At 33.3% G+C, this 15,567-nt stretch overlaps 1 non-coding gene across 1 annotated transcript; it reads left to right on the top strand.

Annotated features, from left to right (window-relative positions):
* Positions 1–14,744: 14,744 nt before the first annotated feature.
* LOC115849252 (U6 spliceosomal RNA) lies at positions 14,745–14,848 on the top strand. Its single transcript, XR_004037951.1, has one exon. It is a non-coding gene; the product is annotated as a U6 spliceosomal RNA (small nuclear RNA).
* Positions 14,849–15,567: the final 719 nt, after the last annotated feature.

Consider the following 15,567-nt stretch of genomic DNA (forward strand, 5'->3'; position numbering starts at 1 on the left):
TGGTGGCTCTAATAGTTGACAATACCGTATTGTATACTTGAAATTTGCTATGAGAGTAAATATTAAATGTTTTCACCGTAACAACAATAACAGCAAAATATAATTATGTGAGGTGAAAGATATGTTAACTAACCTTACCGTGGTAAACACTTCACAGTTTACAACTGTATCAAACCATCTTATTGTACACCTTAAACTTACACAATGTTATATGTCAAGTATGTCTCAATAAAGCCAGAAAAAAGCTAAATACTTTCTAATAAGAATATGACACATATCTGTATTTTGGCTGAAATTTGAAGGATGAGATTTGCTGAGTGCATGACATGAAATAGAGCTTTAATGTTGGCATATTAGGTGTTGGGATCAATATACTGGGTTCATGAGTTCTGTCATATTCTTACTTTATATACTACAAAAATGGGAGGCTGAATCCTCCACAGAATCTGTTATTACTTATTTAATGCCCATTTTCAGCAAGTAACCTCCCAGGCATTACAAATGGGGAATATGAAGAAAGCAAAGATGTTTATGGAATGTCTTTCTCCTCGAAAGAGTTTTCTATCTAGTGAGAATGGAGTTGGCTGTGTAGTCATGCATGAATAAGACATAGAAGTGAACCAGTTTGGGTGGAGTAAGTGCTGAATGTGGACTGAGAACGGAAGTCTAAAGCTTTCCAATGGGAATCCTGTTGTTGAGCATGGGCTTTTTTGAGGCGCTGCTTCATTTTTAAATCGCTCACATCTCTCAGCATACAGAAACTTTAGCATTAAGTCTATGCCCTCTCTGAAACTTTGGATCCATTTATCATCTTTAGAACCTCAGAGCATACAGAGGTTCTTTTGATGAAATCTCACCTCCCCTGGAAGACTCCCTTGAACCCACATCTCAGAACTTCAGTGATGTACGTCTATAGAACTTTATAATTGATCCTCATGTTATAGTCACTTAAATTTCATGGGTTTATTTATTCACTAAGTCTCAGAAATGTTTGATTTTCAAGGACTTTATTGGACACTTGAGAGTGATAGAAGATATAGATCTTGCATAAAACTTTAGCTCATCTTGCTTACTAGTGTCTCTGCTCCTCTTTGATTAATTTTACACTGATCTGTTTAAATAAAGACTACTCTGTTTTGTGAGTAGAAAATTGATGTCATTTTTTCCCTTGTTTTCACATACAATACATGTCCTGTAGTTCCAGCCATGGATCAACTGAGTGAACCATCTGTGGACACCTTATGTCAGTGTAGCTAAATTAAAAGATCGAGTTATGAGACCTTAATTAGTTCCTTGAAAGTAATGTTTGTAGTTTTCAGATTCAAAGTAATGGAACAGACTTCCTCTTGTTAATGGTAGAGGCATTATGAAAAGAAATCTACTTCTATACAGATTCTTTTCACAAATCAAAAGAATCTGAAAGCTACATAACTACTAAGTTATGAAGCATGCTTGGTTTTATGATCTTCATGCATATATCTGAAATTTATAAGTGAATTTGTCCACTGTCTGTGGTAAATAATTGTGATTAGATCATACATATAAAATTCTAAATGATTAATTAGTATTTAACTTTTTGTCTTCAGAATATTAATGTGTTTACTATGGGGAGAAGTAGAAAATATTCAAAAGCAAACAGAGGTTAGCTTCAAAATACTGATTATCTTACCAATCAGAATCAAATTTAGTATATATTTTTTCCTACCAATATATGTGTGAGTGTATTTATGAAAATGAGTTTATAATGTAATGGAGATAATTTCTCGTAGGGCTGCCAGTAGGATTAAATGAGAACATGCAGCAGACTGCCTGGTACTCCACAGGTACTCAGTAATGTAGCTAATATAAGTTAATATTGAGAACAAATGTATGGACACCAAGGGGGGGAAAGCAGAGGCAGGGGTGGGTGGTGGTGGTGTGATGAATTGGGAGATTGGGATTGACATATATACACTAATATGTATAAAATAAATAACTCATAAGAAACTGCTGTATAAAAAAATAAAATTTGGAATAAAATGTATTTACAATTTTTGAACCTGCTTTTATCACTAGACTGAATGTAATGAACATTTGTTGTGAGTAGATGTTCATTTACAATTCCTGGGTTTTTTTTTTTCTTTTAGTGATGTGACTATATTCAGTTGTATGGATAAACGTAATTAATTTTTCCTTATTACTGGGAATAAATTATTTAAAATTTTTTATTATAATAACAGTGAGGCAAAAATCCTTATTATTTGAGCTTTAAAAAAATGTTTTCTTTAAACCTTCTTTAGTTATTTTAGCCTGACAATATGCACCTGTGATATGTTGTAGTCTAATTTAAAATTTGACCATTTCTCCAACAAAACAAGTACCTCACATAAATTTAATTGTTTATCCTCGCCCCATCCTTTATGCTATAACAGTCAAATATTTTATAACAGAATATTGTTTATTATATGCCAATTATAAATCTACCTCTCAGCTTCAAATCTCTCCTGCATTGCCCTAGTTGGTGATGCTGGAGGTGGGCCCTGAAAACCTTGCTCCTTTGCCGGTTGGCTCAATATTAGGCTTTGCGGTAGAGGGACTGAAACACACACTGCAGCACAGAGCAAGGGACTGGACTTGTTTTTCCGATTCTGCTGTGCTTTTCTTTTTGCTTCCTATGGCAGTGCTCTTCGTATAGGATAATGTCCAATGGTTTTCAAGCTTCTTCGTTTCACTAGAAATCAAGTGACTTCCTGGTAACCAATCCCAGTCCACTGCATATGGACCAGCTCTTTCCCCATAATACCCAGTGAACTTCCCTACCTTCCAGTAGGCCATAGTATTTCTCTCTTCAGCAATGTCTGAATCTCAGCTTGGTGGTGGTGGTCTGCAAGCAGGGAGTCTTCCAAGTATATTTCTTCCTTCGGTAGTTTTCCTCAGCCTTCGAGGTAAAAGATTCTCCCATTTGCTATTCCTATATTGTTTAAAGTTCTCTTAACCATTTTTAGTAGTTAAACCCTCCCTTGCTAATTACTAATTCTTTATATTAATATGAATTAATTTATACTCAATTTATTCCTGTTCAAATTATTGAGTGTTTTATGTTTCCTGATAGAACTTGATCCACATTGTAATTTTAAGTAGTTAATATTCATTTATATTTACTAATATATTTATCTTTTCTGATCATTTTATTCCAAACTAAAGCTTTGAGCCTCCAACTGAGGGCATGTTTCTTCATTATGATGAAATCTGCTTAGTATTTCGTAGAGTGCAAGTGTGAGGGGTACAGAGTCTTTTGTTGATTTGATTTGGTCTGAAAACTATTTTACCATCAGCTTAAAATCATATTTCTGCTGAATATATATTTCTAGATTAATAGCTTCCCCCCCCTTTTAGTACTTTAAATATTTCAGTCTATTGTCTTCTAGCTGCCAAAATTTGGTTGATATTCAGCCATCAGGATGTGGTTTCAGTGAAAGTAATTTGTTTTGCTTCTGGTTGCTTGTCAAATTTTATCTTTGTATTTGATTCTTAGTAATTGGCTATGAGTAGTTTTCTTTGTACTTATCCTATGAAATTCACTGAGATTCTTGAATCCGTGGTTTGATTCGTTAGATTATTACTTCATTTTTCTTTCTGTGCCATTATCCTTCTGTTGTTCTAGGAATCTGAAGTTTTTCTGATCTTTTGGTTGAGTTTCACCTACTCTTCTCATCTATTCTTTTTTTTTTTCATTTGTTTTCTCTCTGTACTTCAGTTTGGACGTTTTCTGTTGACATTGCTTTGACTTCACTAATCCTGTTTTCTACTCTGTGTAGTCTGTTGTTAAACCCACCCCATGAGATTATCACCAAACTAGGAAGAAGGTTCCTTGTATTTTTTATTATTAAGGCTGAATCTTTATATGGTGTAAAATTCAATGACTATTGACAAACTGTGTACATCTTGGTACAACAACAAAGAGATATAGCTAATTTTCATCATCTCAGAAATTTCTTTCACATCCACTTTCAGTCAATTCACATACCTTATAAATAAGAATTCTTCTTATTTCTGAAACCATAGACTGATTATCCCTGTTCTTGAATTTCATATAAGTGGAAGCCAACAGTGTTTACTCTTCTGTGTCTACCTGCTTTCATTCAAGATGTTTTTGAGATTTACTCATGTAGTTATATTACTACTACTATTGCTGCTACTATGAGGCAGTATTCCTTTGTATGAATATATCACAGTTTGATTATCCATTATATTGTAGATAGATATTTGGGTTGTTGTCATTTTGTGGATAGTATGAACAAACTGCTACTCAAATAATCTTGTACAAGTTTTTCTACTTGCATATATATATATATGTTTGTATTTGTCTTGGGAAAATACCTAGGAATAGAATAACTGGGTCATATGGTAAGTATGTATTTAAATTTATAAGAAAATTCCAGTTTTCTAAAGTGGTTGAAACATTTTATTCTTCCACAGCAATTAGTAAGAGTTCCAGTGACTCCACATCACCAACATTTGGTGTTGACAGTCATTTTCTTTTTTTACCCATCCTAGGGGGTGTGTAGTGGTACCTCATTGCCATTTTAATTTATGTTTCTCTGATTACTAAAATGTTGAGCACTTTTCTTATGCTTATTAGCCAATAATTTATCTTCCTTTTAGAAGTTCCTAAGCGATTTTGCCCATTTTTATTGGGTTATTATTTTTTTGTTACTTACCATGAACAGTTGTTTACATAGGCTAAATATAAGTTATTTTCCAGATATATATATACATATATATATATATATATGTATTACAAATATTTCCTCCCAGTGTGTGACTTGCTTTTTTATTTTCTTAAAGCTGTCTGTTCATGGGGAGAAGTTTTAAATTTTGATAAAGTCCAATTTATCCATATTTTTTCTTTTATTGAATCTCTAACTCTCTTGCATTTTCTTCTAAAAGTTTTATAGTTTTGCTCTTATATTTGTGTCTATGATCTATTTATAATTAAGGTTTTGGTATGGTATGAGCTATGGGTCAAAGTTTTTTATTTGTTTTTGTTTTCCTATATATTTATCTAGTTTTTCAGGGACCATTTTTTGTAAAGTTTTTTTTTCCCTCTTTTTATTGCCTTAGCCCGTTGATGAAAATCAATAAACATTCTGGACTCTATTCTGGTTCATTTAGGGAAAATTGACATCTTAACAATATTGAGCCTTCCAATTTATGAATATATATCTATTCTTAAGATTTACTTAGGTGTTACATTATCTAGAAAATATTCCAGGACCCTTGTATCTGACCCCCTTAGAAGAGCAACTAGACAAACTTAGTTTCTATAATCTTGGCACAAACAAAAATAGAGTTAATTCTTTAATAATGATACCAATTCATCTATAATGCTGGTTTAGGAAGAATTTAAATTCATCTATTTTATTTAAACACTAAGAGCCAGGCGTTACTCTTCAGGCTGAAAACATAAAGATAAGTACAATATGAATCGTAACCTCACAAACATAGGGCTGATATGATTACTAACTTTGTTTAAACAAAGTTCTTTCACATTTCTAAACATATTAAATTGTAAGAGTATTACTTTATATAAATTTGCTTCATTTTTCATTCATTTCCTTGAATCTTATAAATCAGTTGTAACTGTTACTATGGAGGTATATTGTGCATGTGTGTGAATTTGTATCAGTTTATTAAAGGCTTCCTGTCATCTCTCTATTTTACTTTTTGGATTTTTAGGAAGTGCAATTTAACTCTTTCACGTCTATCCTCATTCTTTTATTACCACTCTCCCCTTCAAATCCTTCTGAGATTCACGTTATGTTCCATTTCACTGACTAGCTCTTCAGTTTTATCTATTTGAACTATTTATTGAGTTGCCTATTTTAATGGATATTTTCACACCCAGAACCCCTACTTGTTATGGTTGTTATATTTTATTAAGTTTTGTTCCTGTTTCAGGTTTACAATATCCCCCTTCGCTATTTGACAACACTTAAATGCTTGTTGAATCAGCTTCATCCTATAGGTTTGGAGTTTGTTGTCTTTCTCTTCTATTTATTGAGCTCTCAAGATGTCTTTTTTTGCTTTTCTTTGTAAGTGTATATTACCTTTTGGGGATTAGTCATCTTTACTGGGTTGTGTAGTTTGGGATGGGGGAAAAAATCCATGTCCTGACCTTTGTCCCTCTTGGTGACTTTAGCGGGTAGGGGAATGCCAAGGAACCGTCAAGGGATAATTTGTACATTTACCCAGACACTGTTATTTTTAAAAAGCCAGCACTGTACCTGTTTTCTTTTCCTTACTTTTTAAAAAAGCTAAATTGATCCTATCTATACTGTTTCTACTCCAGGTTCTTCTGCCTTTTATTCTCTCTACCTCTACCTCCCCCTCTCTGTCACTCTCCCACTCACACACAGCACTAACTACCTTCTTTTGTCCCAACTGATCCACCAACCTCTCTATGACTTTGACTGGCTGACAGATCCATCAGCCTCTCTTTCTAGAACCTCTTCAGGTTCTATATATATATAGAAGGAGCCAGACGACCATATTATTTTACCATATTTTCAGGAACTAGAACTTGGAAGAGTCCCTCAATGGATAAATATAGAGAAATATAAATTAACTCCTTAAATTATTCTCACCACTGTAGAATCTCAGAAGCTAAATAGCATGTCAAAATTAAATGAGAAACCTTTTTTTCAGAGCTCTTTGAGGACAAATAATGGAACATATCCTTTCACTTATAATTCCCTGTATCAGGATTTAACTCAGAGTAAGGGGGTCTATAAATGTTGTCACCTGTGAATAAATTTCCATATAATTTCTTATTAAATTTGAAAGGTATTATGACCAAATTGATTGGACTAGCTAGGAAAAACACAACAAAAAAGTATGCTTTTTGAGAGTTAATTTCAGAATACCTCAAATCATTGAAAATTTGTTAATACACAATCACCCTATGACTCCCTTCATTGATAAATAAAGCATACATCCAAGACTTCAATATGTACTACCACACATACAAAAATTCATGGTTTAGTGTTTTTTAATACTGATTTTTGTACTTATTAATCTGATATGATTCTGTAAGTCTTTGAAAGTTAATACCAAACAAATAAGTAAGAAATAAGAGATGTGAGGATTTCTGTTAACTTGGCCAACAGTTTTAAAAAGAAATACAATCTGATAGTGATTTTATTTTCTCCAGTTCTATATGGTTAAAAAAGGAGGGGGATGATTCAGTGAGAAGAGATGGCACTCACCCATCCATTTAAAATCAGTGCTATATTTCCAAGGGCTAAAAGAGTTACAGTTGCACTGTTCATTACTTTGGAAGTGTCACATTTCCTAGTATGACAAGATGTATTATGGATGGGGGTTTTTACAGATGTGGAGAAATCTCTTTCCAAGTTTTTTTAATTTGATTTTCTCCCCTTCTGCCTCTTTGTACTTCAGCGGCAAACCTCGGGATAATGGGATTACTTTATGCCTTCCACATCAGGCTCTGGATGAGTGCACAGAGGCCAGTGGCAAGAGAAATAAGATGGCTGTAAAAATGCAAACATTGGATGTTAAAAAAGGTGCACCCAATAACTTGCCCTTAAATTTAAAGGGAACTAAATGAGGAACTTCTGGACAATTTATCTTTCTGTTTACTGATAACAAGTCACTTTGTTTTTATGTGCTCAGTCTAGTATTCCATAATTTATTTGAAAGTAGATGAGAAATAATGTAGATAAATGATGAAGTGTCAGGGTCTGACGCTCTTAAATGAAGCTATTATGGTCAAAGAGAAAACGTAAAACCTGCGGCTCATTATGAGAGTGTTCTACTTGTCAGTTAAGTGAAAAGGCCTGGAATGATTTCCAGTTTATTTGTCATTGCAGTTATTAAAGCTGTCTTTTTGGTGCCATGAAAATGAATTGAAGACTTTATTCGAAGTAAATTTGTACTAAAGCTTTCAGATGTATCTTATGTGAGCTCAGTGAGGCAGGGAAGCAGCTTAAAAGCTAAAATATTACAAGGAGACAGCTACCAAAGTCTTTGAAACATACCAGAATATACAAGAGTCAATAAATAAAGTATTTTCTTGACTAGGAAACAAACTCTTTGACTGAAGTCTTGGGTAAGATTGGTAACAGGATATAGCAGTTGCTAATTGTTGGTAGGTATTTTATTCCAGTAAGGAACAAATTGCCTACATATTTGAGTAACACTTATAACAGAGTATCTTTCCTAAGATTGATTTCTAAGAAAAATGAAAAGATGCATCATTTAAAATAAGATACACTTATAAGAATGTAATGAGAATTAACAGAACGGACACATCACAGAAGCAGAAAAGGTTTAGTCCTTTCTGAATAACTATAACTGCTAGGCTCTAAAAACAAGCTTTATAAAGTTTAGAAGGTAAGACATTCAGAAAGCCTGAGCTGCACAATCTGTTTTCCTAATTGAATTACTGGACTACAGCAGGCTACATCTGACTACAAGGGATGAATACATTATTGACATTTTTATCTCACATGTCTATTCTTAAAATATTTTACATTCTTGCTGAGGTGTGAGAATAACTTACATTTTAGCTTACATTAGAAGGAGGTCAAATCAGATAGACTTGCATATGTTTGAGATGGAATTTTTTTTGAAGCATTGAAAAAATTAACTCTTTTGTATTTCCTTATTTCATGATCGAAAGGGAGGCATTTGGTGTTTCTTTGAACTAGTCTGGCAGTTAAAAATACTTTTTTGTATGGTTTAGCTATGCTGTTTCATAATTTAAAATTAATAGGTGTAAATAAAGGAAAATGAAAGACCCTTTCTCTACATTGGTTTCAACCCCATCACATGAAATAAGTAGAATCACTAAACTGAATGTTTTACTTCAAGCCTGAGAAATCTGCCAGCCCTGTCTTTGACTCTTCATTGTGGATATTAAAAATGTTTTGACACAGCTTCAGGGTCAGTTTTAAAACAAAATGGATTCTGCATCCCCCTCAGAGGTTTCCTACAGATTTTATAGCCATTGTCAGTGATATTGTCAAAGTAAAATGTCTACCAGGCTCTTTATTATATGCCTTATTTTCTGGCATTTAGATGCCCAACAAAACCTTCCTTTGAAATAAAACTCAGTGTTATATTTGGGATATTTTAAATATTTCTATAACTTTTTATGCTAATAACTATAAGAAGTCTCAATGATTTAAAAATAAATGCTTTACAAAATTATAGCTGCGGCAATAGAGAAATCTATGTTGTAGTAATTGCTGGTTAAAGGTGTAGAGTTTAGATTAGATTCAGACAGAATCAGATTGAGACTGTTTATACTCCCAATAAGATTTGAAAAGAAGCAAAATGGTTGAATTCTGTTGGATAAGCAGTTATTTGGGGGAAAATTTTTGATAATTCATGTGTTAATGTTTGTGCTTATAGATCTGCTTTTTGTGTGTAGATACATTCCATAAGGTCCTTTTATTTTTGAGCATACTCAAGTTTGTATTTCAAGTTAGTTAATTCACTTTGGCTGGTCAATCAAATATATTTTATCCCATTTTACTTATTTAATATACAGATGTCAAACACTAAATTAGTTGAATTACAAACATAATTGCTTTTTATTGAGCTCATGGAGTAAACAGGATCATAAAATGAGGTATATAGTATATGAAATTAAGTGCAATTAAAGGATGGCATAGGGATTCAGGGGCAGTTAATTTAGCCTAGGTCCATAGTAAGGAAGACTTCACAGTGGGAAAGATTCCTGACCTCAAATATTGAATTCCGAAAAGACAGAAAAATCAACTCAGTGGGACTAGGTCAAAAGTATTCTACATTCATGGTTATATAACCTCCAACAATCCAGCTAGCTAATTCCTTTGTTGCCATGGTACTAGGCTAAATTTCTTTGGGTAAAAACCACTGTGCTTTTTCTTCCCTGAAAAATACCTAAAGTTAATGTGGGACTCTAGCCAAATTAACCATAGAGAGTACCTTATCTGTTAGGTTAGCCACTGGGGACTAAACCTGGTTTCCTTTACTATAAACTACCATGGACTGAAATCATACTCTCCTACAGTATTTCTATAAATCACAATGTTCACATAGAGAATTAATCAACATGTGTTGGTTTAACATTAACAATGGAAAACAATGAGGAAATTCAGCAATAGGCACAACCTTTTCATACATAAATTTGCAATCAACAAACTTAGAAATAAAAGATTTTTTAAAATGCTCCTGTTGCTTTTCTTGAATTTCCAATTCTCTATTTTTCTCTAAAAACATGAAAAGTAATTTAAAAATTAAACTACAAATTATTTGGTGTTATAGTTCCTATTAAGGATTCAGTTTCCAGATTAGACTGTTTATTATAATATGCCAATGTAAGCTATTAATCAGTGAATACATGTTTATTGGTTATGTTTAAGTATTATTTTCAGGAAAATAAATTTATGCCTCTGAGGCAAATATCAAATGAACATTTGTCAAAGATTCTGTTTAACCCATTAATTAATGAGTGAACCAGTCAAGTTAAATCAGTTCAAAAGACATTTGATGAGGTAAGTATAGAGTTAATTTTAAAAAGAAATATTAGGGTAAGATTAGATAAATAATAAATATTTAGATATAAAACTGAGTAATGTCTTATATGGCCATAAATGATAACTTTTGGGGTTATTTCTTTCATTGGACAGAAATTATTTACATCTCTCCCTGACAAAAATCTACAAGTTAACCTCTATTCCTACAGAGTTTTTAAAATGACAAATAAATACAAAACCAAGGAATAAAAGAATACCTAGTAATCTATTGCTTATTTCTAAACTTCAGGTAATTTTTTCTGATATTTATATGTAGGTGGTATGGTCTTTTCCTACAAAAATATTGCTCTGAAATAAAGTCACTGCACTGGCATGTCAGTGTGGCTTGGTTGGGCTGGTGAGGCATTTCCATAGTGCACCAAAGTAGACAGTGTTCTTGGCTTTCATATTAGATCACTTACTTAAAATTATTGGTGTGATCAACAACTTATTTCGAATTAAATTTTTTTTTCTAATACGTTCTCTAAAAATGCCCTGATAAATATAGCTACATTAATTCCAAAGGGAAGTTAAATCTTAGCGATGCTTATCTTAAAGAGATGAATAAAGAACAAGGAATCTCCTCATACCCAGGGAATACATAAAAAGTTTCCTGTAGTTACCAGATGCTTGTTATGGATTGAACTGTGTCCCCAAAAATTCATATGTTAAAGCCTTAACCCCTGATATGATTGTATTTTGAGATAGGGTCTTTAGTGAGATAATTAAGGCTAAATGAAGACATAAGTGTGAGGCCCTCATCTGATAGGACTGGTGTCCTTTTAAAAAGAGGAAGAGACATCAAGGATGTGTGTGCATAGAGGCAAGATCATGTGTGGACACAGTGAGAAGGCAGCCATCCAAGCCAAAGAGAGAGGCTTCAAGAGAAAACAATTATGCCAGCACCTTGATCTTGAACTCGCAGCCACCAAAACTGTGAGAAAGTAAATTTTTGTTGTTTGAGCCATCCACTCTGCAGTGTTTTGTTATAGCAGCCCTAGCAGACTAATACAATGCTTTTTTTTCACTAGAATATTTATGTGGTATTAAACATAACCTATTCCCTATGATATCTAAAGCTGGTATTTTACAGTTTGTATAAATTCAAATCCAGTTGGTCATCATCACTTCATTGCTGGAAGTGCAGACTAGACAAAATTGAAAAACAAACAAAATAAAACTGCATAATGATTTACCAAAATATTTACTGTAAAATGTCTTTAAGCACTCTCAGCTCATTCCTTTGCCCTTGCCAGAATGTCTCTTCTATTTTTTTAAACCAATTCATCCTCTATTCTCACTTCTCAATATGCATTTTCTCCATTCCTTGAGCTGAAGCAAGGATAAATTTCTTGTTTATTTCAATTACTTCTCAGAGAAAATACCACTAGTTTCAAAGAGTCTGACTCCATTGGACAGCTGGTCATGTTTCTTTATCCCAGCTTGCATTGCTTCTGGCTAGTTCTACTCACAAGAAGGTGTTGAATAAAAAGGACAATTTGAATCACAGTCTTGTCTTTCTAAGGCTTTGTACAGTGATATCTGTTCATATTTCTACAAGAAGCTTAGAGATAGACTAAATGTGACAAGCCTGCAACTGTCGCCAGGCACAAATACTGTTGAGGAAGCCAGATCCTGGCTTTTGGTCAGTGATATTTTATTTTTCCTTGAAGGATGGTGGACCAATGTATAGGAAAAAAGAATAAGTAAATATGAAGAAAAAGTCATTCATTTTATCCTATTAGTACTTTAAGAAAAAAATGTTTGTTAAAAATATCTGATTGAATTCTTATTATTTCCAACATGCTACACAATAACAAAGCCCTATTACTCCCCCTTGTCTTTGCTTTCCTTATCTTTATTTTTCCTTATTTCCCTTTTGAATTGTCCATGCACTGTATTTCTTTTAAAAAATAAGATCACTTATTTTCCGCCCACTCATTGACAGTCTGCAATTTCCAACCTCTTCTGACAGCTTTCCACATGATAAAAATGTAAAGCCTGGTTGTGTAAATCTCTTACGGAAGCAGTGCAGTGTAAAGTCTCTTTTGTAGGCCAGAAAAGGAAAGTCAGCCACCACTGTAGTTAATGCTTGTTAAATGAAATAAAACACAGGCACATCATGCTTATTCACTTGGTTTGTTTCTTTGAGCCCCACCTTCACTGCTAAATCATCAAGAGCAATCCATATGTAAATTAAGTTATTTATTCCAGTAGATGGGAGTAGCAAGTTATTTAGTGTGTTTGTCTTTTCTTTTGAATGGATAAAATCAACTTTCACTGTTAATTACACTGATTTTACTGAGGTAGTTAGAATATACAGTTTGCATGGCCCCATATGTTGGATGCATACACTGAGCCTAGGGGAATTTAAATGACTTTTGTAAGATCACCCAAGAACCATTGGAGGAATTCTTCCCCCAGAACAATGATTTTTCCATTTTGCCATATGGCTTTAGAAACCTATACTTGATCTTAAGTGTATTCCTCCAAATAAGGGTAATCAGTGGTCAGACATGTGGTGAATTATTAGGCCGCTGCTATTACTCTGGAGTGCTGTTATTTGGGGGCTTATGAATAGGAAATGTAAAGTTATCTCCAAAGGGATTTTATTCTAATGTTCTTTCAAAGAATGAAAGCTTTTCTTTGAAAGGAGTTAGGATGACAAAAACCTAAGATTATTGGAAACCTGATAGCAGATCTTTCCTTGGCAAGATTAGTGTGAGTTATTACCAGTAAGTGGTAAACAGGGTTAATTCATTTTCCTTTTGTAAGTTGAACCTCAGAGAAACAGTTGCCAAAGGCATCATGGCAGATCATTCAGTCACAATGCATTGTATTGAAGAAATATGGTACCTTTTTAGCCTTTCCATCTAGTATCCTACAGCTAGTCTCTCTACCTGGACTGAACATTAGATATTTTGATTGTTCGAGTTCTAACATAGCCTCGTGTTGGTGGATAATTTTAAAGCGTCTTATTTTTCATAATTTCACTAGACTGTTTTCCAAGAAATTAGTAGGCATTAAAATGCACTTCTTCTCATAACGTCAGAATTCTTACTATGCTATACAATTTATACTTAGCCATGTCAGACATTTTCTTCCATGGAGTGATAACCTTAGTGACCGTGTGTGAAACCTATCTTTTTATTTCTAAATACCAATTTCAGTAATTTGATTTAAGAAACCAAAACGATAAGGGTTCAAGAAATAGACTCACAAATAAATGGATTCTACTCTTTCTGGCTTCCTTATGAGTAAAGAACTTTTCTACCATGTAGATTCTATGTGCTTTTCACATAAAGAAATGGTTTCTCTCATGATAGATGTTCTTCCTCAAAGTAACTTCATTGCCCAAATCTCAAAGGTAGCATTTGACTTCCTAATGATTGTGACTTTTTTTTCCTATTCACTAATGGGATAATGAAGTCTTTGTTTTTTAAGGTATCATTTATGGGGGTATATATAATCTTATGGGACATTGACTTTGCTTAATCAAAGAACATTTCATAATATATCATAGAAAATGCAGTAAAGAATTTAGGGATCATAAAATCACATCCTAAAGACAGCATTATTTTGTTGGTGTGAGAGTTATAGGTAGAAAAAGAAAACTTGCATATCTACCCTGAGGTAAATGCAGGCAGAAGAGTGAATCAAGTGTGAATGGGATTCTTCAAATATATTTTAATCAACTGAATATTTTGTTTAAATGTATGTAATAACACTTGGTGCAACTCATATTCAAAGGTGTTTTCCGTCTTTTATTGACATGATTTGCATCTTAGGATATTTAAGTATAGCAAAGTGGGTATTTATTCATTTAAGGAAAGGTATTCGATAGGAAATTATTATTTTTGCTCTTAAAATTGGTTGTAAAGATCATGTGCCTTATTTTGAAGCCAAGGTTTTAACCCGGGGGTGCAGGGGTGGTCCCTTTATGTTGCTGACCCCAGGGAATATAGTACTGTAAGTATTAGTTAAGTTTCTTAGAATTACAAGTAAATGAAAATATAAATAAAAACAAACCAAGAAAAAACAACTCCAGCTAGGTTGTAGATCCAAGAAGTAGATGAACAACCAAGAATCCAGATCTGGGAACATGAACTAGAAGCTTTCATAGATATTCTCTTTAAATTACTGTAGTTAAATTGACTCAGTTTTAAAGATGTTTAGAACCTGACCCCTCAGTTACAAATGTCCAATTTCTAATGATATAGAGAAAATTAGCATGGCCCCTTGTGCAAGGATGACACAAAACTTCCTGGGTGTTAAATATTTTTCTTAGATGACAGGCTTTCTCCTGCTGCCTGCAAGCAGAGGACTCAGCTCATGAGCAGGAAAGGAAAAAAACAAAGGAAAAGAAAGAACCCAAGTAGCTTAGTGTCGAACCTTCTTGCCCTTTACCTGTGTGCCTCTGAGCTTCCAAGTGGGGTAAAGCTGTGTATATGTGTTTTGTTTTATTTATGAAATTGTAATATGAAAACATGGATTCAGGAAAACTGTTTTACCCCCTTAAGATTTTTGTGAGAAAACTCTCCTTGGTTTTACTTATGAATTGTTTTTTCATGGGGCATTAAAAGTAAAATAGAAATTGGATACTGATGATAGGAATTTGATCATTTAAAAAATACTGACCTTAATTTTTTAAATTATGTTTATTTTGCGGTAGAGATATTTTCTCTCAACTTTGGTCACTTTGCCCAAAGAAAATAAATTATCGACATGGTACTTGCTTTCTTTGTATATTTGTGTGTACTTTTCTGTGTCCTAGGCATCTCTTAAAATGGGTTATTGTTGCATGTGATACGTGCTGTTTCCTGATATATTAACTTACTTTAGGTAGTAATAGAAATAACTAACATTTTTCCAGGCAATGTCATGTTTAGACAAGCATCAATAATTCTACCCTAATAAAACAACAGCTTATTCTGTATCAGGCACGGTGCTAAGCTGGCATCTGCAAAATAGTAGAGCCTATGTAGTTCTAGAGTTACATATA

The sequence above is a fragment of the Globicephala melas genome, chromosome 7 (assembly GCF_963455315.2).
Source record: "Globicephala melas chromosome 7, mGloMel1.2, whole genome shotgun sequence".
Lineage (NCBI taxonomy): Eukaryota > Metazoa > Chordata > Mammalia > Artiodactyla > Delphinidae > Globicephala > Globicephala melas.